Consider the following 24,515-nt stretch of genomic DNA (forward strand, 5'->3'; position numbering starts at 1 on the left):
GTGTCCGACTCTTAGCGACTCCATGGACTGTAGAGCTAATCAATGAATATAGTAAAGTTGCAGGATATAAAATTAACACACAGAAACCCCTTACATTCTTATACACTAACATGGGAAGATAGAAAGAGAAATTAAGGAAACAATTCCATTCACCATTGCAATGAAAAGAATAAAATACTTAGGAATAAATCTACCTAAAGAAACAAAAGACCTATATATAGAAAACTATAAAACACTGATGAAAGAAATCAAAGATGATACAAATAGATGGATAAATATACCATGTTCATGGTTTGGAAGAATCAATATAGTGAAAATGAGTATACTACCCAAAGCAATCTATAGATTCAATGCAATCCCTATCAAGCTACCAACGGTATTTTTCACAGAACTAGAAGAAATAATTTCACAATTTGTATGGAAATACAAAACAAACAAACAAACAAAAAAACCCCAAATAGCCAAAGCAATCTTGAGAAAGAATAATGGAACTGGAGGAATCAACCTGACTGACTTCATACTATATTACAAAGCTACAGTCTTCAAGACAGTATGGTACTGGCACAAAGACAGAAATATAGATCAATGAAGCAAAATAGAAAGCCCAGAGATAAATCCGTGCACCTATGGACACCTCCTCTTTGACAAAGGAGGCAATATACAGTGGAGAAAAGACAATCTCTAACAACTGATGCTGGGAAAACTGGTCAACCACTTGTAAAACAATGAAACTAGAACACTTTCTAACACCATACACAAAAATAAACTCAAAATGGATTAAAGATCTAAATGTAAGACCAGAAACTATAAAACTTCAAGAGGAAAACATAGTCAAAACACTCTCTGACATACATCACAGCAGGATTCTCTATGACCCATCTCCCAGAGTAACGGAAATAAAAGCAAAAATAAACAAATGGGACCTAATTAAACTTAAAGGTTTTTGCACAACGAAGGAAATTATAAGCAAGGTGAAAAGAGAGCCTTCAGAATGGGAGAAAATAATAGCAAACGAAGCAACTGACAAAGAATTAATCTCAAAAATACACAAGCAGCTCATGCAGCTCAATACCAGAAAAATAAACGACCCAATCAAAAAATGGGCCAAAGACCTAAACAGACATTTCTTCAAAGAAGACATACAGATGGCTAGCAAACACATGAAAAGATGCTCAACATCACTCATTATCAGAGAAATGCAAATCAAAACCACAATGAAGTACCATCTCACACTGGTCAGAATGGCTGCTATCCAAAAGTCTACAAACAATAAATGCTGGAGAGGATGCAGAGAAAAGGGAACCCTCTTACACTGTTGGTGGAAATGCAAACTAGTACAGCCACTATGGAGAACAGTGTGGAGATTCCTTAAAGAACTGGAAATAGAACTGTCATACGACTCAGCAATCCCACTGCTGGGCATGCATACTGAGGAAACCAGAATTGAAAGAGACACGTGTACCCCAATGTTCATAACAGCACTATTTACAATAGCCAGGACATGGAAGCAACCTAGATGTCCATCAGCAGATGAATGGATAAGAAAGCTGTGGTACATATACACAATGGAATATTACTCAGCTATTAAAAATAATACATTTGCATCAGTTCTAATGAGTGGATGAAACTGGAGCCTATTATACAGAGTGAAATAAGTCAGAAAGAAAAACACCAATACAGTATGTTAATGCATATATATGGAATTTAGAAAGATGATAATGATGACCTTATATGCTGCTGCTGCTGCTGCTAAGTTGCTTCAGTCGTGTCCAACTCTGTGGGACCCCATAGACAGCAGCCAACCAGGCTCCCCCGTCCCTGAGATTCTCCAGGCAAGAACACTGGAGTGGGTTGCCATTTCCTTCTCCAATGCATGAAAGTCAAAAGTGAAAGTCAAGTTGCTCAGTCGTGTCCGACTCTTTGAGACCCCACGGACTGCAGCCTACCAGGCTCCTCCGGCCATGGGATTCTCAGGCCAGAGTACTGGAGTGGGGTGCCATTGCCTTCTCCATGACCTTATATGCGAGACAGCAAAAGAGACACAGATGTAAAGAACAGACTTTTGGACTCTGGGAGAAGGCAAGGGTGGGATGATTTGAGAGAATAGCATTGAAACATGTATATTACCATATGTGAAATAGATCGCCAGTCCAGGTTTGATGCATGAGACAGGATGCTCAGGGCCAGTGCACTGGGATGACCCTGAGGGATGGGATGGGGAGGGAGGTGGGAGGGGGGTTAAGGATGGGGAACACATGTACACCACTGGCTGATTCATGTCAAAATATGGCATAAACCACTACAATATTGTAAAGTAATTAGCCTCCAATTAAAATTAATTAATTAAAAAATAGGTATAAAGGGAACATGAAAATCCCATGGATGGAGGAACCTGGTAGGCTGCAGTCCATGGGGTCGCTAAGAGTCGGACACGACTGAGCGACTTCACTTTCACTTTTCACTTTCATGCATTGGAGAAGGAAATGGCAACCCACTCCAGTGTTCTTGCCTGGAGAATCCCAGAGATGGGGGAGCCTGGTGGGCTGCCGTCTATGGGGTTGCACAGAGTCGGACACGACTGAAGTGACTTAGCATTAGCATAGCATGGTCTATATTAGAAAAAGGGTACAGATTCATGATATGCTTGGATGGTTAGGTCTATATAAAGAATAAAGAAGAATAAAAAGTAGAAAATGACCACCCAGTTCTTTGCTTGGGTGATTGGGTGGGGGATGCTATCAATATCTGACATGAAATAAAGCAGAAGGAGATCTCTGGGCTTGGAAAAAGATGAGGCAAAGAAGAATATACTCTAGGCAATGCTGATTTCAAGGTGTCTTGGGAAACACAGGTATGTGTATGAGTATGGACAGACAGCTTAGTCACTCAGTCATGTCCAACTCTTTGCAACCCCATGGATTGTAGCCTGCCAGCCTTCTCTATTCTTAGGGATTCTCCAGGCTAGAATGCTGGAGTGGGTTGCCATGCCCTCCTCCATGGGGGATCTTCCCAACCCAGGGATCGAACCCAGGTCTCCTACATTGCAGGCAGATTCTTTACCATCTGAGCTACCAGGGAAGTCCAAGAATACTGGAGTGGGTAGCCTATCCCTTCTCCAGGGGAACTTCCTGACTCAGGAATTGAACCTGGGTTTCTTGCATTGCAGGCAGATTCTTTACCAGCTGAGCTACCTGGGAAGCCTGGGGTTAAAAGCTGGAGATGAAAAAGATTTGGGAGTTACCACTTATCAATTAGACAACTCAGATGAGACCACTCACATAGAATGAGAAGGAAAATGAACCAGAGACAAAACACCAACATAGGAAGGACAAGCAGAGGAGAAAGGAATAATAAAAGAGATCAAGAAAATATTGTCAGAGAAGCAGGAAGAGAACCAGGACAGAGAAATGTAGACCAGTGGGATATGTATTGGGTTGGCCAAAAAGTTTTTTTGGGTTTTCCTAGCGTCTTACAGAAAAATCTGAACAAACTGCTATGGCCAACCATGAGCAGTATTAAAGTTGAAGAGAGGATTTCTGAGATACCAAATATATTTGCTGTATTTGGACATTAGAACCTCATGGCTTCAGTTGAATAAAAGGGAAAGAAATGAAATCAAACTAATCTGAGGAACAAATATAACTTACTCTTGAGATGTTTAAATGAGAAGAAAAAGAGAGAAAAATTGTAGGTCTAAGAAATGGAAGGGTCAAAGAGCATTTTTTTAAAATTATGGGGGATGTTTAACAGCATGTGGACACGAAGGAAGAGCTGTAATGTGAAAGAAGCAACTGGGTTGATTTTGAGACTTCAGAAGAGGGTTAATAGATTGGGAAAATCTGAAGCTATCGTTACAGATTTTTACAAGAGTAGCAATTTTGAGTAACTGCAGGATTCTTGGCTTTCTATGTGATGCTTTTCTGAAAAATTTGAATTTTTGTGGTAGTATGCATTATTCTTATAATTGGAAAAAGCAGTGAAGATTAAAATAAAGATGTGATGAAGCACTAGATTTTCTGTAAAGATTTTTAAAGATCAAAGGGAGAAAAGTCCTCAAAATGTGAAATTAGATCATTGAGCATTATTCTCCCTGTGCATTTGTTATTTAAATGAAAACACTCTTTGAAAACCAAGAATTTGTACTATTTGTGTGAGACTGTATTCTGATTTTTTGGTAAGCCAGTAAAGGAGCATTCCTCTGGAGGGAAAATAGTTTCCTAAATATCTAAATTACATAATTCATTAGAAAATACTATCCTAGGAAGAACACATGGAGACATTTAATCGTCTATTATTTTCTGTCTCTGCATAGTATTTGTGATATTATTTGTAGCATAATTTCCCTGATTCAGTACTATATTTAATAATTCCGAAAATAACCAATTGATTCCAGCAAAATTTTGACAAGGAAAAGCATTTGGCAGGGAGGAACGTTATACTTCATAAATTAGGTCCTTGTATCAATCAATCATTTATTTCTCCCTTAGACTGTCCATTTTGGTCTAACTCAGCTAGAAAATGAAAATGACAAACTATCTATTATGTCTCAGTCACAGAAAAAGCAAGATGCTTGAGTGAAGTCACAGAATATTATAAATTCATGCAAAATTCTGAAAACTCCTTCGCTTTCCTCTTCTTTTCTCCTTCCTGCGCTGGGTGGCATCTGGGAAGACTATCCAACATCTTACTGAGCATCTGTGCTAAGAAGACTGTGCTAAGCCGGTGGTAGTCAGGTACCAGATAATCTGGCTCAGTCTTTGCTTTTCTGAGACTGGCAGTGTGATTCCTCCATGTTTTCTGCATCCAGGGAGGAAAATAGCCTTCATTTTGACTGCATCTCTGGTCAGTTGGTCCTGGCCGCTTGGGGCACTTCAATGAATGGGCTGGAGACAGAGCACTGTGACTAGTGGGCACAACCTCCAGTGGGCAGGTGGTGTAACGTGACCTGGAAACTGAAAAGTGAAAATGACAGAGCCTCTGCCATTGGAACGGCACACAGTGGAGACCCTGTTCACTGGACCAGCCCAACACATCATGGGCGATACCTGAGAGGCTTAGGGTTCGGCAGTTCAGGTAGGAAGGATAAGAGGAGCTTAGTGGGTGGGAAAGCACATGGTGGAAAATTCCCTGGATCTGGGTTTAGCTGTGTGATTTGGGTCATTCATTTATTTTTATCAGAAGTAAAGAATGAGATTCATAATAATTTTCTTGTCTTTTGTATTGTTGCTGTTTAGTCGCTAAGTCATGTTGTATTAACAAATGATTAAAAGGATTAGATTTTCCTTAGTTCAGTTCAGTTCAGTCGCTCAGTCGTGCCCTGCTCTATGCAACCCCATGAACGGCAGCATGCCAGGCCTCCCTGTCCATCACCAACTCCAGGAGTTTTCCCAAACTCATGTCCATTGAGTCGGTGATGCCATCCAGCCATCTCATCCTCTGTCGTCCCCTTCTCCTCCTGCCCCAATCCCTCCCAGCATCAGAGTTTTTTCAAATGAGTCAGCTTTTCACATCAGGTGGCCAAAGTATTGGAGTTTCAGCTTCAACATCAGTCCTTCCAATGAACATTCAGAACTGATTTCCTTTAGGATGGACTGGTTGGATCTCCTTGCAGTCCAAGGGATTCTCAAGAGGCTTCTCCAAAACCACTATCCTATGCATAGATTTAAAAAAATGGCTTTGTAAGCTCTCCAGCAATATTGCAGTGAAAAAAGTTGTTAGTAATGCCATAGTTATGACATGTTCACAAACAGTGTTTATTGCTATTAAATTATAGCAATTATTAATAATCTAATTTGTTTGCATTAAATTATAGTGTTGTGAGGGTAATATATCAAGTGCTTTGAAAGTATAGATAAAGAGAAATCATTTCCTACTGGAAGACTGAGGAAAGCTTCATGTGAAAGCAGAGTTTCAGATGGGCCTTGAAGGGTACATAGGAATTTGGTCCTTGGAGATGAGAAGATTCTTCCAGGAAGAGAAACCTGGGTGAGCCAATGCCCAAAGTGAAGAAAAGAATAAATAAGACCTTAGGTTTTCACATTGCCTCATGATTTACAATATGTTCACTGAGCAATTTGACAGTAGCACAGGGTATGCTGTTGGGGCGGGAGAGAGAGAAGGTTGGAGATCCAGGTTAAGGCAGTATTTTGGAGGAGTCTGAACTCTTTTTTAAGGAATTTTCATAGAAATGAACAATCTAGGTAGAGAAAAATATCATGAATAGGGATTCTAATTCTCCATTGTCACTTTAGAGCATGTAGTATATACTTTCTGTATTAATCTCTTTTCAAGGGCACTTTTCTTACAACTGTCTGCTTTGCAAGGCTTTAGTGATGTCCTTTGTAACTGTTTTTCTCTGATTCTTAATACCTCACCTGTGAAGTTTTGCCACTTCCCTGGACACAGTGCTTCCAGTTTCTTCACTCCTTAGTCCATGCTGTCAACGGCTACCAGATTCATCTTACTGCTCTGAACAGACTGCTTCCCTGTTCAGAAGCCCGTGATGACTCACCATTACTTTCTGAGTGAGGTGGGCCCCTTAGCATGACATTCAACTTAGCTGGCTGCAAATCACCTTTCCAGCCCTATCTCCTATTATTCTCTGGTACATAGCCTGTATTTATATCTATGCTTCTAAACACAGTTTGAGCATTCATGCCACTTTGAACTTGTCCCCACCCTCCCATCCTGTATATTCAAGTTGTCTCTGTAATTGAAATGCAAACTCAAACCCAAATTCCTGTACTAAGTTTTCCCTCACAGTCCGAGGTGATTCCTCCTGCCTTTAAGTCACAACACTTAACACTGACACACAGCTTATCGTGTGCTAGGCACTCTCCTCAAGCTTTCCCATATATTAACTAATTTCATCCTTGAAACATCTCCTGTAAGGCAGGCATAATATTGTTCCTGTTTTACAGATAAGAAAACAGAGGAATATCTTTATCTCATCCAAGGTCACACAGCAAATAACTATCATACCTGAGATTTGAGCCTAGGTTCTCTGACATAAGCATCTGTGCTGTTACCTGTTCTATTGTCTCTTGTTCGGTTTCATATTATTTTCCTAGTGGGACTTAGTACTTTTAATTTGATTGTTTGTAGATTTACCCTACTTGTCTGCTCTGCTTTTACCCCTGGTGAATCCACCTATTGTAACTGGAAATGAACCCAAGAAGGGAGAATTTGGGGTACCCTGTTTCTTACAATGGCCAACATCCTTTTCAATTTTGTCTAGTCTAGACATATTAGTATATGTCTAATACATATCTTGTTTCTTAGTTCTTGCTCCATTACTGCATTAACCTTACCTTTGTCTTCATTTCATGTATTGGCCTTTGTGCTTGCTTCTTGTACCTGATGACAAATTTAACTTCTCATATTGTTACTTTATTTTTTTTCCTTGCACATATTTTAGCACATGTTTCTGTCCTCCTTGAGTTGCTACTGTGCCTGGCTTTCACCTCCCAAAACCTAGGTTGACATGACCCAACCTGGCTGGCCCTTTTCCTCCAACTTTTCTTGGAAGAAAGTGTCAGATACTATAAGATAATAAATTCTTAAAGGCAGATACTGTGTCAGACTTGTATCTCACAGAATAAGTATTATGTCTTAGACATGGGAACTCAATACTATTTTATCGAATAAAAGGATGAGCAAATAAAAGTGGCCACCATCAGCTTGGTTGTCCTTGACAGCCCATTCTGCCTTTTCTGATGACTTTTACTTTTAACCTGTTCCCCACACTAGCCTTTCTACTGAATTCAGATTCAGCCTCAGCTCTCCAAATCTGATGGTGCCTACTGTGACACAGCTGAGTTAAAACAGCAGGTGCTTATTGAATGCCATTACCAGAAGGGCATTGAGAGGGTATAATGGAAGATGCAGATACTGATTTTAAAACAATTTCATTATTAGTGTCTAATTGAAACTAAAATAGATAAAAGTTATTATGCTAAAATGCTAAATTAACAGTTTCAGACAAAAGTACTTGTTCCAAGTAGGCACATGACTAAGCAACAAGTAAGAGGACAAACCGTAATTTTGGGGAAGAGGGAAAGGTAACTTCAGGCGAGAACTGAACTGGGACTTCCCTGGTGGTCCAGTGGTTAAGAATCTACCTGCCAATGTGGGCCTCATGAGTTCGATCCCTGGTCCGGGAAGATTTCACATGCCATAGGGTGACTAAATACTTACATGCACCATGACTGCTGAGCCTGTGCTCTAGAGCCTGCAAGCCGCGACTACTGAAGCTCACATACGCTAGAGCCTGTGCTCTGCAGCAAGAGAAGACACTGCAACCAGAAGCCCGTGCAGCACAACTAGAGAATGGTGCCTGCTGGCAGAACTAGAGAGAAGCCCGCTTGCAGCAAGGAAGACCCAGTGCAGCCCAAAGTAATAAACCAATACATTTTAAAACAGGGTGGCTGAACAAAGGATTTAAGAAGAATGTAGAACTTTAAAATTTTTATTTATTGATTTAAATTTTATTTGTATATAGTTATTTTACCATATTGTGTTAATTTTTGCTGTACAGCAAAGTGACTCAGTTATAAAATATTTATTTTTTAATTGTGGTTAAAAAACTCATAAAATTTGCCACCTCAACTATCTTTAAGCGTTCAGTGAGTGGCATTAAGCATATTCACATGACTGAGCAGCAGCTCTCGGGGACTATTTTGTCTTGCCCAACAGAAACTCTAACCCTATTAAAGGACAGCACCCCTCCCCCTTCCCCTCCTCTAGGCCTCTGGAAACCACCTTTCTACTTTCTGTTTCTGTGAACTTGACTATTTTAGGCCCCTTAAAGAAATGGGGTTATACAGTATTTGTCTTTTAAAGAAGAATGTTGATTTTGAGCTATGTAATTAAAGATGGGAGGACTAAATAGACAGAGATAAAAGGGGTTATGTTCTGCTCCAGTGCCTACCATCTTGCTGGGGTTTCTCTGCCCCTGGATGTGGGATATCTCCTCAAAGTCACTCCAGCACCACTCCAGAGCCTCTTGATGAAAGTGAAAGAGAACAGTAAAAAAGTTGGCTTAAAACTCAACATCCAAAAAACTAAGACCGTGGCATCTGGTCCCAGGACTTTATGGCAAATTGATGGGGAAACAATGGAAACAGTGACAGACTTTATTTTTTTGGGCTCCCAAATCACTGCAGATGGTGACTGCAGCCATGAAATTAAAAGACACTTGCTCCTTGGAAGAAAAGCTATGACCAACCCACACAGCAAATTAAAAAGCAGAGACATTTCTTTGCCAACAAAGGTCCGTCTAGTCAAGGCTATGGTTTTTCCAGTGGTCATGTATGGATGTGAGAGTTGGACTATAAAGAAATCTGAGCGCTGAAGAATTGATGTTTTTGAACTGTGGTATTGGAGAAGACTCTTGAGAGTCACTTGGACTGCAAGGAGATCCAACTAGTCCATCCTAAAGGAAATCAGTCCTGAATATTCATTGGAAGGACTGATACTGGAGCTGAAACCCGAATATTTTGGCCACCTGACGCGAAGAACTGGCTCACTGGAAAAGACCCTGATGCTGGGAAAGATTGAAGGTGGGAGGAGAAGGGGATGACAGAGGATGAGATGATTGAATGGCATCACCGATTCAATGGACATGAGTTAGAGCAAGCTCCAGGAGTTGGTGATGGAATGGGAGGCTTGGCATGCTGCACTTCATGGGGTTACAAAGAGTTGGACATGACTGAGCAACGGAACTGACTGATCTGGGCCAATACTCTCAGGTTATGGGTGTTTTGGGTGCTGTTCGCTGTGATTGTCTCCATGTGACTTTAGCTGCAATTCCCAACTCAGGGCAGCGTCACTTGTATAAGACTCAGTGTAAATCATGGTCCAGAAGACAAAGAAGCTCTTGCCTAGAGTCCAGAAGCATGGACACTGGGTTCATTTGTCTTTGCTTGAACTGTGATGGAACGGGGTATTTTGATTTGGGTTGGAAACAGAGGTCTTTGTTGTTTCCTTTTTCTTTGAGGAAACAAACATTACAATGGAAATTTTATATATGGGTTTATGTAATAATGAATATAGCACATTTCAACATGCTGTATTACTTTTAATCAATAATTCCATGTCATTAAGAAATGGTAAATGTTTTTTTATCTATGACTTGCAAAGAGACAAGGCTCTACAGCTCTGGTTCTTTCAGGTACAGTCTCTTCTTTAGTTTTGTGCTTAATCTTACTGGACAGGACGCACAACTCTCCTTCACATTTGGGCAGAACGGATCTCAAATGAGGAATCACCAAAAGCTTATATGCCACCTTAGTGTGGATTAGGAAAAATGGGTTCTCTCTGAAGCCTGAACTTCTGAAGACTGAACACATAGCTTCTCTCTGACAGAATATTGTCTTGATAGAGCAAAATGCTTTGCTGTCATCTGCTAGAACATTATAATAATAACTCGGGCAACTATATGAACAATGGCTTCTAGGGTTATGCATACCCATGTGTATGCGGTACACACCCTGTACAACTGTATGCAGAAGTCCTTCAAAAGAATAAAGACAGTGAGTGGAAATGGAGCAGCCCACCTGGGTCTCTGTGTATAAAGACACAGGTGTTAACAGGAATAGATTTGTGTCCTACAGGACACAAATGTATCAGAGGGCGAAACCAAGATGGAAACCCACAACTTGGGTTGCAGTATTATGAGATAGGCAGACAAGAAATATCAACAACAACAAGATATGCAGATGATACCAGTCTAATGGCAGAAAGGGAAGAGGAACTAGAGATTCTCTTGATTAGGGAGAAAGAGGAGTGTGAAAAAGTTGGGTTAAAAGTCAACATTCAAAAAACCAAGATCATGGCATCTGATCCCATCACATCATGGCAAATAGATGGGGGAAAAGTGGGAACAGTGGCAAATTTTATTTGGCGGGGGGGCTCCAAAATCACTGTGGATGGTGACTGCAGCCACAAAATGAAAAGACGCTTGTTCCTTGAAAGAAAAGCCATGACCAACCTAGACAGCACATTAAAAAGCAGAAACATCACTTTGCAGACAAAGGTCCTTCTAGTCAAAGCTCTAGTTTTTCCTGTAGTCATGTACAGATGTGAGAGTTGGACCATAAAGAAGGCTGTCTGCTGAAGAACCAATGCTTTCAAATTGTGGTGTTGGAGAAGACTCTTGAGAGTCCCTTGAACTGCAAGGAGATCAAACTTGTCAATCCTAAAGGAAATCAACCCTGAATATCACTGGAAGGACTGATGTTTAAACTGGAGTTCCAATACTTTGGCCACCTGATGTGAAAAGCTGACTCATTAGAAAAGACCCTGATGCTGGGAAAGATTGAAGGCAGGAGGAGAAGGGGATGACAGAGGATGAGATGTTTGAATGGCATCATCAAGTCAATAGACATGAATATGAGCAAGCTCAGGGAGATGACGAAGGACAGGGAAGCCTGGTGTGCTGCAGCCCATGGGGTCATAAAGAGTCGGACATGACTGAGTGACTGAACAACAAAAATGCAGTACTTCAGAGTACATAAGATGTTTTTTATGTTTTTAACACGTATTTCATTTTGGCATTTTCTTGTACCCTTTAAAGCAGGGGAACTGTTTATCCCAATTTTATGATAAAAATTAATAGGTTTATGTGACCTGTTTAAGGTCACGTGTTTGACAAAGCTAGGTTTTTAAATCAAATTCTTCTGAGTCCATTCCCCCTCACATAACACGGAAGAGCTTGCAGGTTTGGGGACATGTAGGCTTCCTCTCACTTCTAGGTCTATATACATCCTGTCTTTTCTGCACGGAAAACTTCTAACCACCTCCCTTCAATGACCAGGCTCACCATAATTTGTTCTTTAGGAGTCTGTCTGGATGCTGTTTTTCTTCTGTAAATTATTTGAAGCACTCCACGACCAGCGGTAGTCCTTGCTCTGTGTCCAGTAATCTCTTGCTTGTTCCAGTACTAGCTTTTATCACTTTGCATAGGAATCATTCTTTTGATAGTCTCTCCACATAATACTGGGCTTCCCTGGTGGCTCAGACAGTAATGAACCTACCTGCAATGCAAGAGATGCAGGTTCATTCCCTGGGTCGGGAGTATCCTCTGGAGAAGGAAATGGCAACCCACTCCAGCATTCTTATCTGGGAAATCTCATGAACAGAGACACCTAGCAGGCTACAGTCCATGGGGTTGCAAAGAGTCGGACATAACTGAGTGACTAACACTGTGACTTTCTCCCTAATACTGTGAGTGTTTCAAAGGTGGGTGCTATCTTGTACTTGCCAAGTTTAGCCCATTATACACTGCCTGGCATGGACCAGTCCCTTAGTAAATATTTGTTGAATGAATGAACGACTGTGTGATGAGCAGTAGATTTTTCATAGAAGTGGCTGATGTTCCATAAACCTTATCCCTAGCGTCTTGATATCTCAGGTGGAGGAGGGTTGTCCTCTTGTCCCAGCCAGCAGACTGGGTAAGTGACTGTGTCTGCTTCTAGCTGGGAAGCCAGAGGTATAGCACTTTTGACTATAATACTAATTAATACTTGAGTATTAACCACCCAGAAAAGCAGTATTTCTTGGAAATAAGGTTGGGTGACTGGCTGTAGTCCTATATATATATATAAAATCAGTGGCTGTGTGTGTGTAGGAAAAGCCTGATCATGGGGTCAGACTAATTTATGTTCATGTATGATATTTTCCCACTTTTTAAGTTCTCTGAGGTTCAATTTCCTGATCTGTAAAACAAGGATTAGTATGTATGTCCTGTAAGATTTCAGCCATATGGGAAAAGGGTCAGAGATAATATGCTTAGTACAGTGTCATCTAGTAGGGGCTAATTACAAGCGGTAGCTCCAGGCATAGCTCCAGTCTTATCAGTAGGGAACCCTGGCGTCAGTATTGCTTACAGAAGACAAAGAGGCTTTGCTGAGTCAGTTTCACAACACCAACTTACATGTAATAGCAGCAGCTTCAGATGGAGATTGTCTGCACTTCTGGGTTTTCCAGCCCTGGTAAGGTTGAGGCAAATGTACACGGCTCGAAAATTCCCATTTACTATGTGGGCCTGAAACTCCAATACTTTGGCTACCTGATGCAAAGAACTGACTCATTTGAAAAGACCCTGATGCTGGGAAAGATCGAAGGCGGGAGGAGAAGGGGAAGACAGAGGTTGAGATGGTTGGATGGCATCACCGACTCAGTGGACATGAGTTTGAGTAAACTCCAGGAGTTGGTGATGGACAGGGAGGCCTGGTGTGCTGTGGTTCATGGGGTTGCAAAGAGCTGTACAAGACTGAGCAACTGAATTGGACTGAACTGATGTGGGTCTTAGCTTCTTGGGAACAAGGCATGTGAACTCAGGCATGTGCTCATGTGCATGCACACACACACGCATATACACATGCACACACCAGAGGATTTTTCCATTTAATTTGCGTTCACTCAATTTGCCACTGACATTTGACAGAGCTGAAGCAACTGAGCATGAACACATGCAAGAAATGCATGATAGACTGATTACTAAGTCATAAACATTTTTCTTCAGTGCAACAGCACTGAGATAAGTGCTGGTGTTACTTCCAGCTTCTTCTCGATATTAAAATTTACCCAGAAAGTAAAGGTCAGTGGAAGAGCTCACCACTTGCAAGGAGAGTGTTGGAGGGAGGGAGTTCCTTTTCTGCTAGATAGTCATGACGCTGGGGAGGAAATCATGTCAGGCATTTTCCATGTCTGCCAGTTCCCCTAGTGTCTTGGGGGCCACAAGCTTACTTTCCTTTGCCAGCACATTTAATTTACAAGATGATTGTCTCACAAAACACAGCAGTTACATTTATGAGAACATATGCAAAGTTAAACCACTGACCCAGGAGTCAAATGAAATTTGCCATAAATGATTGAGCTTGTTCTTTGCTTTTATTAAAGCAAACAAGCCCTTTGTCCCTTAATTTTACAAATAAGTGCTATTGCAACAAATAGGAGCTTTACAGGTCCAAGAAGGACTACAAGCAACAGAAGTGTGACTTGCCCAGAGAGATCAAAGATTTCCCTCTGCTTATTGGACACAGGTTAGGGCGCTTGTCTCTCATTTTATTAACACAGGCCTGGCATCTGTGGTGGCTCCTTGGGATATTCCTTGGTAAATCAGAACCCTAGATAAATTGGACATAAGGTCTCACAATGACTTGGACTTCACCCAGGCAGGCCTCAGGTAGGACCTGCTCCATATGCTGACTTATGTTAAGCAGATAAAAAGGCTTGTTTGGCACCAACAGGAGCCTCCATGTTTCTTCATGGGCAGTGTAAATGAAGAAGGCATATGTCAGCCTAACCGCTATCATCTACAATACTGTAGGGAAGAGAGGATGGGAATAGAAAATGCACAGAATGTATTTAATAGGCCAACCTGTCAACCAGTTGCACTTTTTGCAGAACTTCTAACACATGGAAACATTTTGAGATTTTACCATGCTGGGCATCTTTGGAGAGTTTCTGTGCTTGTTATCATCATCGTTATTATCAATCATCAAATGAGCTAGCTGCAGGGCATTGTGGTGGGAGCTATGGAGGCTACCAAGAAAGAAGTGTGAGACATAATCCATGCCGGGGTGACAGGCTAGTGCTCAGAACTGGCTGGGGAAGGCCTGCAGGGAGGCGAGAGTGAGACAGGGAGCTCACTGGCCCCTGGAACTCAGATAATTTGGGACTTTTAAACATACCTCCAAAAGTCCTTTTTTTCTGTAGGACATACAACTCTTTCGGAGGTTTTAGCCTGGTAAGTCAGGGGCCCAAGCCCTTGATTATCTCTAGGGCTGGTGAATGAAAACCAAAGTGAAAAATTAGTTACAGTATAAGGCAGTATATCACATGTTTATAGTGATGCCCAAGTGCAACACCCAGTAGGAACTTAGAGTCTTCTATTTGCTGTCGGCTTCTGAAAGTTTGGCAATAAGGAGTTCGTGATCTGAGCCACAGTCAGCTCCTGGTCTTGTTTTTGTTGACTGTATACAGCTTCTCCATCTTTGGCTGCAAAGAATATAATCAATCTGATTTTGGTGTTGACCATCTGGTGATGTCCATGTGTAGAGTCTTCTCTTGTGTTGTTGGAAGAGGGTGTTTGCTATGACCAGTGCATTTTCTTGGCCAAACTCTATTAGTCTTTGCCCTGCTTCATTCCATATTCCAAGGCCAAATTTGCCTGTTACTCCAGGTTTTTTTTGACTTGCTGCTTTTGTATTCCAGTCCCCTATAATGAAAAGGACATCTTTTTTGGGTGTTAGTTCTAAAAGCTCTTGTAGGTCTTCATAGAACCTTTCAACTTCAGCTTCTTCAGCGTTACTGGTTGGGGCATAGACGTGGATTACCGTGATATTGAATGGTTTGCCTTGGAAACGAACATTCTGTCGTTTTTGAGATTGCATCCAAGTACTGCATTTCGGACTCTTTTGTTGACCATGGTGGCTACTCCATTTCTTCTGAGGGATTCCTGCCCAGAGTAGCAGATATAATGGTCATCTGAGTTAAATTCATCCATTCCAGTCCATTTTAGTTCTCTGATTCCTAGAATGTCGACGTTCACTCTTGCCATCTCCTGTTTAACCACTTCCAATTTGCCTTGATTCATGGACCTAACATTCCAGATTCCTATGCAATATTGCTCTTTACAGCATCAGACCTTGCTTCTATCACCAGTCACATCCACAACTGGGTATTGTCTTTGCTTTGGCTCCATCCCTTCATTCTTTCTGGAGTTATTTCTCCACTGATCTCCAGTAGCATATTGGGCACCTACTGACCTGGGGAGTTCCTCTTTCAGTATCCTATCGTTTTGCCTTTTCATACTGTTCATGGGGTTCTCAAGGCAAGAATACTGAAGTGGCTTGCCATTCCCTTCTCCAGTGGACCACATTCTGTCAGACTTAAATTGAAGAAAGTAGGGAAAACCACTAGACCATTCAGGTATGACCTAAATCAAATCCCTTATGATTATACAGTGGAAGTGAGAAATAGATTTAAGGGCCTAGATATGAATGATAGATAGAGTGCCTGATGAACTATGGACAGAGGTTCATGACATTGTACAGGAGACAGGGATCAAGACCATCCCAATGGGAAAGAAATGCAAAAAACAAAATGGCTGTCTGAGGAGGCCTTACAAATAGCTGTGAAAAGAAGAGAAGCAAAAAACAAAGGATAAAGGAAAGATATAAACATCTGAATGCAGAGTTCCAAAGAATAGCAAGGAGAGATAAGAAAGCCTTCCTCAGCGATCAATGCAAAGAAACAGAGGAAAACAACAGAATGGGAAAGACTAGAGATCTCTTCAAGAATATTAGAGATACCGAGGGAACATTTCATGCAAAGATGGGCTCAATAAAGGACAGAAATGATATGGACCTAACAGAAACAGAAGATATTAAGTAGAGGTGGCAAGAATACACAGAAGAACTGTACAAAAAACATCTTCACGCCCAAGATAATCATGATGGTGTGATCACTCACCTAGAGCCAGACATCCTGGAATGTGAAGTCAAGTGAGCCTTAGAAAGCATCACTATGAACAAAGCTAGTGGAGGTGATGGAATTCCAGTTGAGTTATTTCAAATCCTGAAAGATGATGCTGTGAAAGTGCTACACTCAATATGCCAGCACATTTGGAAAACTCAGCAGTGGCCACAGGACTGGAAAAGGTCAGTTTTCACTCCAATCCCAAAGAAAGGCAATGCCAAAGAATGCTCAAACTACCACACAATTGCACTCATCTCACACACTAGTAAAGTAATGCTCAAAATTCTCCAAGCCAGGCTTCAGCAATACGTGAACTGTGAACTTCCAGATGTTCAAGCTGGTGTTAGAAACGGCAGAGGAACCAGAAATGAAATTGCCAACATCCACTGGATCATGGAAAAAGCAAGAGAGTTCCAGAAAAACATCTATTTCTGCTTTATTGACTATGCCAAAGCCTTTGACTGTGTGGATCACAATAAAGTGTGGAAAATTCTGAAAGAGATGGGAATATCAGACCACCTGACCTGCCTCTTGAGACATCTGCATGCAGGTCAGGAAGCAACAGTTAGAACTGGACATGGAACAACAGACTGGTTCCAAATAGGAAAAGGAGTGCGTCAAGGCTGTATATTATCACCCTGCTTATTTAACTTCTATGCAGAGTACATCATGAGAAATGCTGGGCTGGAAGAAGCACAGGCTGGAATTAAGATTGCCGGGAGAAATATCAATAACCTCAGATATGCAGATGACACCACCCTTATGGCAGAAAGTGAAGAGGAACTCAAAAGCCTCTTGATGAAAGTGAAAGTGGAGAGTGAAAAAGTTGGCTTAAAGCTCAATATTCAGAAAACTAAGATCATGGCATCCGGTCCCATCACTTCATGGGAAATAGATGGGGAAACAGTGGAAACACTGTCAGACTTTATTTTTGGGGGCTCCAAAATCACTGCAGATGGTGATTGCAGCCATGAAATTAAAAGACGCTTATTCCTTGGAAGAAAAGTTATGACCAAACTAGATATCATATTGAAAAGCAGAGACATACTTTGCCAACAAAGGTCTGTCTAGTCAAGGCTATGGTTTTTCCAGTGGTCACGTATGGATGTGAGAGTTGGATTGTGAAGAAAGCTGAGTGCCGAAGAATTGATGCTTTTGAACTGTGATGTTGGAGAAGACTCTTGAGAGTCCCTTGGACTGCAAGGAGATCCAACCAGTCCATTCTGAAGGAGATCAGCCCTGGGATTTCTTTGGAAGGAATGATGCTAAAGCTGAAACTCCAGTACTTTGGCCACCTCATGTGAAGAGTTGACTCATTGGAAAAGACTCTGATGCTGGGAGGGATTGGGGGCAGGAGGAGAAGGGGACGACGGAGGATGTGATGGCTGAATGGCATCACTGACTCGATGGACGTGAGTCTGAGTGAACTCCGGGAGTTGGTGATGGACAGGGAGGCCTGGCGTGCTGCGATTCATGGGGTCGTAAAGAGTCGGACACAACTGAGCGACTGAACTGAACTGAACTGAACTCTGAAAGTTTATGTCTTTTGGTTAAGGAATGGCTTATTGCAGACCATACTTTGATCATGAGTTCTTGTCAAGTTTTCCCAGGCCTTCTTTTCGTGCATTTAATTTTCTTCAACATTTCCTACAGCTCTCACAAGAAGATGGAGCATTTAGATGCCTTTTACAACAGGGAACTGATGTGCTCAGGTATGACGGGAATGGTTTTTCCAGCTTTTCTCACCTAGACCTAACTCTGAACTGACAGCTTCCTCATTTGTTTGTGTGTGTGTGTATTTAATATTTATATTTATTTATTTAGTTGGTTGGCTCTTAGTTGCTGCACACAGGATCTTTGATCTCCATTGCAGCCTGTAGGGTCTAGATCCCCCACCAGGGACGGAAGCCACGCCCCTGCATTGGGAATGCAGAGTCTTAGTCACTGGACCACCAAAAAGTCCCCCTTATTGATATTTTCATTCTTTCTCTCAGCACTTAGTATAATATTTTGTTGCACTTATGAGCTTAAACTTCTGTTTACTAGATTAGAAGCTTCTTGAGGACAGGAATCACATCTTTTCACATTTGCATACTCAATGCCTAATAGAGGGAACCACCCGCCACCCAACCACCCCGCCCCGGCATTCAATATCTATGAATGAGGATTTAGGAAGCCTTCCAAGATGATGCGAAAGGACTCATCTGAACCTCACCCTCCCTGATTATTCTTGATAAATGATTATTTCTATTATGACATGTAATTCAATATCAACATAAACTGAAGGAACAAGGAATGCAGTGACTCTAAAATCATTATTATATGATCTCAGAGTACATTGGTGGAATCACTGCTTACTTGCACAGGAAGCTAGATTATTACTAATTAATGTGTGTCTCCAGAAAGCATTTCAATTAATGGAAGGGGAAGCAACTCTCAGGTGTGTTGGATGAGAGGCTAATGACTGCTGTTAACATTTCAACTGGAGAGTTTACATGTGGTTGAAAATCTATACTATGGATGCCTTAAGAGAATACATGTTATTTTCAGTATTTATTGACTGCCTACTGTGTGCCAAATCTTCTCTTGGCAGGCTATTTCCTGAATGAGCTCATAACTTACTCCAGGGATTTGGCTATGGAAGTAATTTAATGTGATTGGACAGAAAAATGACTCCATTCATCAAACTGATATATTTACAAATTAAAATATATGAATCAGGATTTATGCTCCTATAGTTCATTTATTATAATAAATATTAGAAATCTAGTGCTCACTTCAGCAGTACATATACTAAAATTGGAATATATATTACATTGAAGAGTAGCATGGCCTTGTACAAAGATGACATGCAAATTTGTGAGGCATTCCATATTTTTAAAAAATCCATTAGAACTCTACATCTAGGCTACATCAAATTAATGAATATTTTAATAAAGAAAATGTAATTTAAAAAAATTCACTTTCAAGTCATTTAGCTTAAAAGATTTGTCCCAAATCTACCCATAATTTGAGAACATATGTACAGGCTGTGTTTTCTTTGGAATTTGACTGTTGTGTGAAGTGATTATCTGGTAATTGAAACAGTGCAGAATTTTCTTTACTTTGAAGTGCATGTATGTTTGGTCACATTTCTGCTGAGGTAGTACAGTGTGATCATTTTCATTGCTTTTCTTCTATTAATACTGCAGAAACTTTTTCAATAAGAGAAGCTGGTTGCAATTTCAACTTTAAAATAGGCAAAGAACTTTCCATGCAAAACAAAATTCTCTTCTATTTAGTTGACCAGAAGGAGGCTCTCTTCTACCTCCCTGTATGAAGTTAGACTAAAAACTTGTGAACTTACTTCTTCTAGGTGGTTCTAAAGTGTCCCAAGCTATCTCTGTCATTGGTGGTAGAAGGGGCAGCACCCTGAAATTTTCCCTGGAGGAACAGAATTTAAATTTGCAATCATGGATAAGAAGTGAGTGTTAAGTGTTCTTTCCTTCCAGCTCAGTCATATATTTCTCTTCTAGTTGAATAACAATTAATAAAAATGTTAGGATAAAACACTCCCCGTTAACTTGGGCTATTTCAACATTCCTTAACTTAATTGTTATGGCTTTGTTTTTCAAGACTGTCCTTAAATCTCCAATATGATTTTTAAGAGTATTTTGAAATGAATCAGTAAGGCATTTGGATTTTTAAAAAGTATAGTTATGCTTCTACCTACTTATCCCTCTTTGTATATATGTATAAGTAAGATACAGCCTATGTATCTATAAGTAAGAGACATTTCTCATGTGTATAACATAGGATAATCTCACTCATCCCAGATGCTCTAATTACATTGCTTTTATCAATAAAGAAGCCACCCAGTGGCAGGTATGTGTCCCAAGGGTATTAGACACAGCTTTGAAAAATCAATAAAACTTGTCATAGGTTGAACTGTGTCTTCCAAAAAGATAGGCTGACTTCTTAAACCCAGGGATCTGTGAATGTGACCTTTTTTGGAAATAGATTCTTGCAGTTGTAGCCAAACTAAAATAAGGTCACCAGGGTGGGCTCATAATCTAATATGACTGGAGTCCATATAAGAAGAGGAAGACACTGTGTGAAGGCACAGAGACAGAGAGATGCGCAGGAAAGAGGGCTGTGTGACAAGAGAGGGAGAGACTGGAGTGAAGCCGCCGCAGACCTGGGGGCACCAAGGATTGTGGGCCCCACCAGGAGACAGTGAGAGCGCCCCCACCAGGAGACAGTGAGAGCGCCCCCACCAGGAGACAGTGAGAGCGCCCCCGCCAGGAGACAGGCAAGGAGCGACTCTGCCTCTTCGGACCCCTTAGCAGGCTCCTTCTGACACCTTGATTTCAGAACTTTTGGCCTCTAGAACTGTAAGAGAATAATTTTCTGTTGTTTTAAGTAAAGAAAAAAAAAAAAAAAAGAGGCCACTAGTAGATTCAGAATACTGAACAGAAGGTCCAAATCCTTGAGAGTAAAGAGGGGTGTGCAGATGCAACCGTCACTGTGGGTACACAATCTGCCGTATGATGTCATGAGATCATCTTGAACCAATGGATTTTTGAGTGGTCATCCCTCTTCATTGTCTTGGAGGGCAGTTTATGTGGTTGTTGCAGAAAACAGCATTGTTGCTCTTTTGAGAAGCCTTTCCCTTTAACGATGGAGCAGAGCTAGTTATGAAATACCCAACTGTGACTAATTTTGGAGGAGTAACGTCTCACATAAATTGTCTCCTGGAGATGCTGTTGGAGCCAGTGAACAGCAGAATGATGATGAGTTTATCTGTGCTAATTGTGCCTTTGAGGAATTTTTTTCTGGACAGAGCACAAAGCAGATCAATGATGCACTTCTCACCTCTTTGGCATGAAGATTCTGATTGTTGATAACTGTGGTAGGCAGAATAATGACCCTGAACATCTCCATGCCCTAATCTCTGGAACCTGTGAATATTCTGTTTCATGGTAAAAAAAAAAGAGCTTTGCAGAGGTAATTCAGGTTATAGATATTATGATGAGGAGATGATTGTAGTGGGGCCAGTCTAATCACATGATCCCTTAAAAGCAGAGAACTTTCTCCAGCTGGAGGAAGATGTAGCAGAAGGAAAAGCCAGAAAATTCCAAGTGTGAGAAGGAGTCTATGCACTGTTGGTCATTCTAAGATGTCAGGGGTCACATGTGAGGGCTGAAAAGAAGCTTATAGAGCTAGGGCCATGCCTCATTGACAGCCTGTAGGGAAATGGGGACCTTAGTCTTACAACTCCAAGGAAGTGAACTCAGCCAACAACACAAATGAGCTTGAAACCTGATTCTTCCCTAAACCTCTGGGTAAGGAGTTCAGCCTTGCCCTCATCTTGATTTTAGCTTGGTGAACCACATAACAGGCTTATGCCCTACAGAAACTAAGATAATGAATTTGTGCTGTTGCCAAGTCACTAAGTTTGTGGCAATTTGTCACAGTATCAGTGGAAAACTAAATCAGAAAACATTTGTAAGAAAATGGTGTTTGTGTTGGATTGTGACTTTGGTAGTGGACTGTTACAATGAATCATGCCTCCATGAATCTAGTCCAGTGACTTTGGGCTTTAGCCACTGGATATTAACAAATGTAATAACAACAGAGACATGACAAATTTATTTGTTTCCTATTGACTTTTAAACAAATTACACAAATTTACTGGCTTGAAACAAAACAGACATAATTTCGTAGATCAGAAGTCTCACTGGGCCAAAAGTCAAGATCTCAGCAGGACTGCATTCCTTCTAGAGGCTCTAGGGGAGCATCTATCTCTTTGCCTTGTCCAGCTCTGAAGGTCCCTTCATTCCTTGGCTTATGGCCCCTTCCTGCCCCTTCAAAGACATCAATATAACATCAATTTTCCCTTACTCTTTCTTCCTTCTTATAGAGACTCTTGTGATTACATTAGGACCATTAGCATAAGCCAGGCCAATTCTTCCACCTCACCGTAACTTAATCACATATGCACCATCTCTTTTGCAATGTAAGATAACATATTCACAGGTTTGGAGGCTTAGAGCAAGGGTATCTTTATAGGGAGCATTATACTACCTACTCCTAAAGTGTTGCTTTGTGTGTTTATATTCTTGGAATGCTCACTCTTTGAATTCCCCCTCTTGAAATACAATTTCTGTACTGTAGGAAATCCAAGCAACCATGTAGGGAGGCCTCCACATAGAGGAATCAAGGCTTCAGGCCAACACTCCTATCTGACCTCCCAGCTGGCAGCCAACACCAGCTCCCTTCCCTGTAAGCATGGCCATTGTAGGCCTTTCAGCTAGCCCTGTACCCTACCCATCACCACAGAGGTGGAACTGCCTGCTCAGTGCAGAGAATCATGAAAGATAATTAATGGTAGTTGCTTTTTTAAGCTCCCAAAGTTTGAGAGTGCTGTGTTATGTGGCAATGGACAATTGAAATAATGTTGTAGTCCCTTTTATAACTACCTGCTGCTGCTAAGTTGCTTCAGTTATGTCTGACTCTGTGCGACCCCATAGACGGCAGCCCAGCAGGCTTCCCTGTCCCTGGGATTCTCCAGGCAAGAACACTGGAGTGGGTTGCCATTTCCTTCTCCAATGAATGAAAGTGAACAGTGAAAGTGAAGTTGCTCAGTTGTGTCTGACTCCTAGTGACCCCATGGACTGCAGCCTACCAGGCTCCTCCATCCATGGGATTTGTCAGGCAAGAGTACTGGAGTGGGGTGCCATTGCCTTCTCTATTATAACTACCTAACTACTTGAAATAGATGAATTCTGATCTGAGGAAGATGGGTTCTTTTTCAGGCATTCAGGTGAAATAGATGACACAGGTCAAAATGCATACAGTCAAGAGTGCAGTGCCCGGCACATGGTTAAGTTTAGTCACTCAGTCGTGTCTGGCTCTGTGACCCTATGGACTGTAGGCTTCCCTGTCCATCACCAACTCCTGGAGCTTGCTCAAACTCATGTCCATTGAGTTGATGATGCCATCAAACCATCTCAACCTCTGTTGTCCTCTTCTCCTCCTGCCCTCGATCTTTCCCAGCATCAGGGTCTTTCCCAATGCGTCAGTTTTCGCATCAGGTGGCCAAAGTATTGGAGCTCAGCATCAGCACATAGTAGGTGTTGTAAAATTATAATTGGCTTTTTCCAAGCAGTCTTTCTGCTGCAGACATTTCCACATGCCTCCTTATTGAAAGAGATTTCTCTCTTTTCGAGATGTATTTGATTTGGCATATAATGAAGTATAATGTATTACTTGATAATTTTGCTTGGTGGCCCATAATTTAAAGTCATAAAGTCTTAACCTGAAAAATATCTATATTTGTTTCAAAATATCATTTCTCAGAAAATACATCATAACTAAAATTTTGAATATGAAGTAGAGTCTTACAGTTCATATTGTTTAATTGTACTGTCACACAAGAATCTCTTTTCCTTAGTTTGTTCAATTGCTGTAAGTGACTTATGAAAGTAATATAATTATAACTTGTAATCATAAATGCATTCATAGATTTCATGGAGCAAGCTGAATATGAAACTGTTCATTTGGAGCCAAATTGATTACCATTTGAAAACAGTAAATGGAGTAGCTGATTAGAATACACTGAAAAGAGTCATGATTTAATTTTTTATCACTTAGAAAACTCTGATGCTATGTGTCTTAATGGCAGTTTTGAGGGGCATAAGGATTGACATGTTTTCCTGAGCTAAGTGATATGGCTGTGCTGACTCAGCGAAAAATGCACATTTCAAAAATACTTGAAGTAAGTGATACAATGCAATGTCATGTGATCAAAATCACCACCTGAGTATTAAAAATGTGAGTGAAATTTATAAGTAAGGTTTATTAAGCTCATTTAAAGCAACACACTGTGAGATTTGGCAGAAATCCAGCTTTGTGGAGGTTTTCAAGTTTTCATAGCAGTACTTGAATGGGTTAGGTTCATGTTGTGTTCAACCTGCTTTTCTTTCTCCCCACCTTGAAATCTCCACATTGAAGCTAGAGATATTTTTGAAAAACTCACAAGTCTGTCA

General features: G+C 41.0%; 1 non-coding gene across 1 annotated transcript; it reads left to right on the plus strand.

Annotated features, from left to right (window-relative positions):
• The first annotated feature begins 19,254 nt into the window (after nucleotides 1-19,254).
• LOC133248975 (U6 spliceosomal RNA) lies at nucleotides 19,255-19,364 on the plus strand. The gene has a single exon (XR_009736798.1). It is a non-coding gene; the product is annotated as a U6 spliceosomal RNA (small nuclear RNA).
• The last annotated feature ends 5,151 nt before the right edge of the window (nucleotides 19,365-24,515 follow it).

This window comes from Bos javanicus, chromosome 5, assembly GCF_032452875.1.
Source record: "Bos javanicus breed banteng chromosome 5, ARS-OSU_banteng_1.0, whole genome shotgun sequence".
Lineage (NCBI taxonomy): Eukaryota > Metazoa > Chordata > Mammalia > Artiodactyla > Bovidae > Bos > Bos javanicus.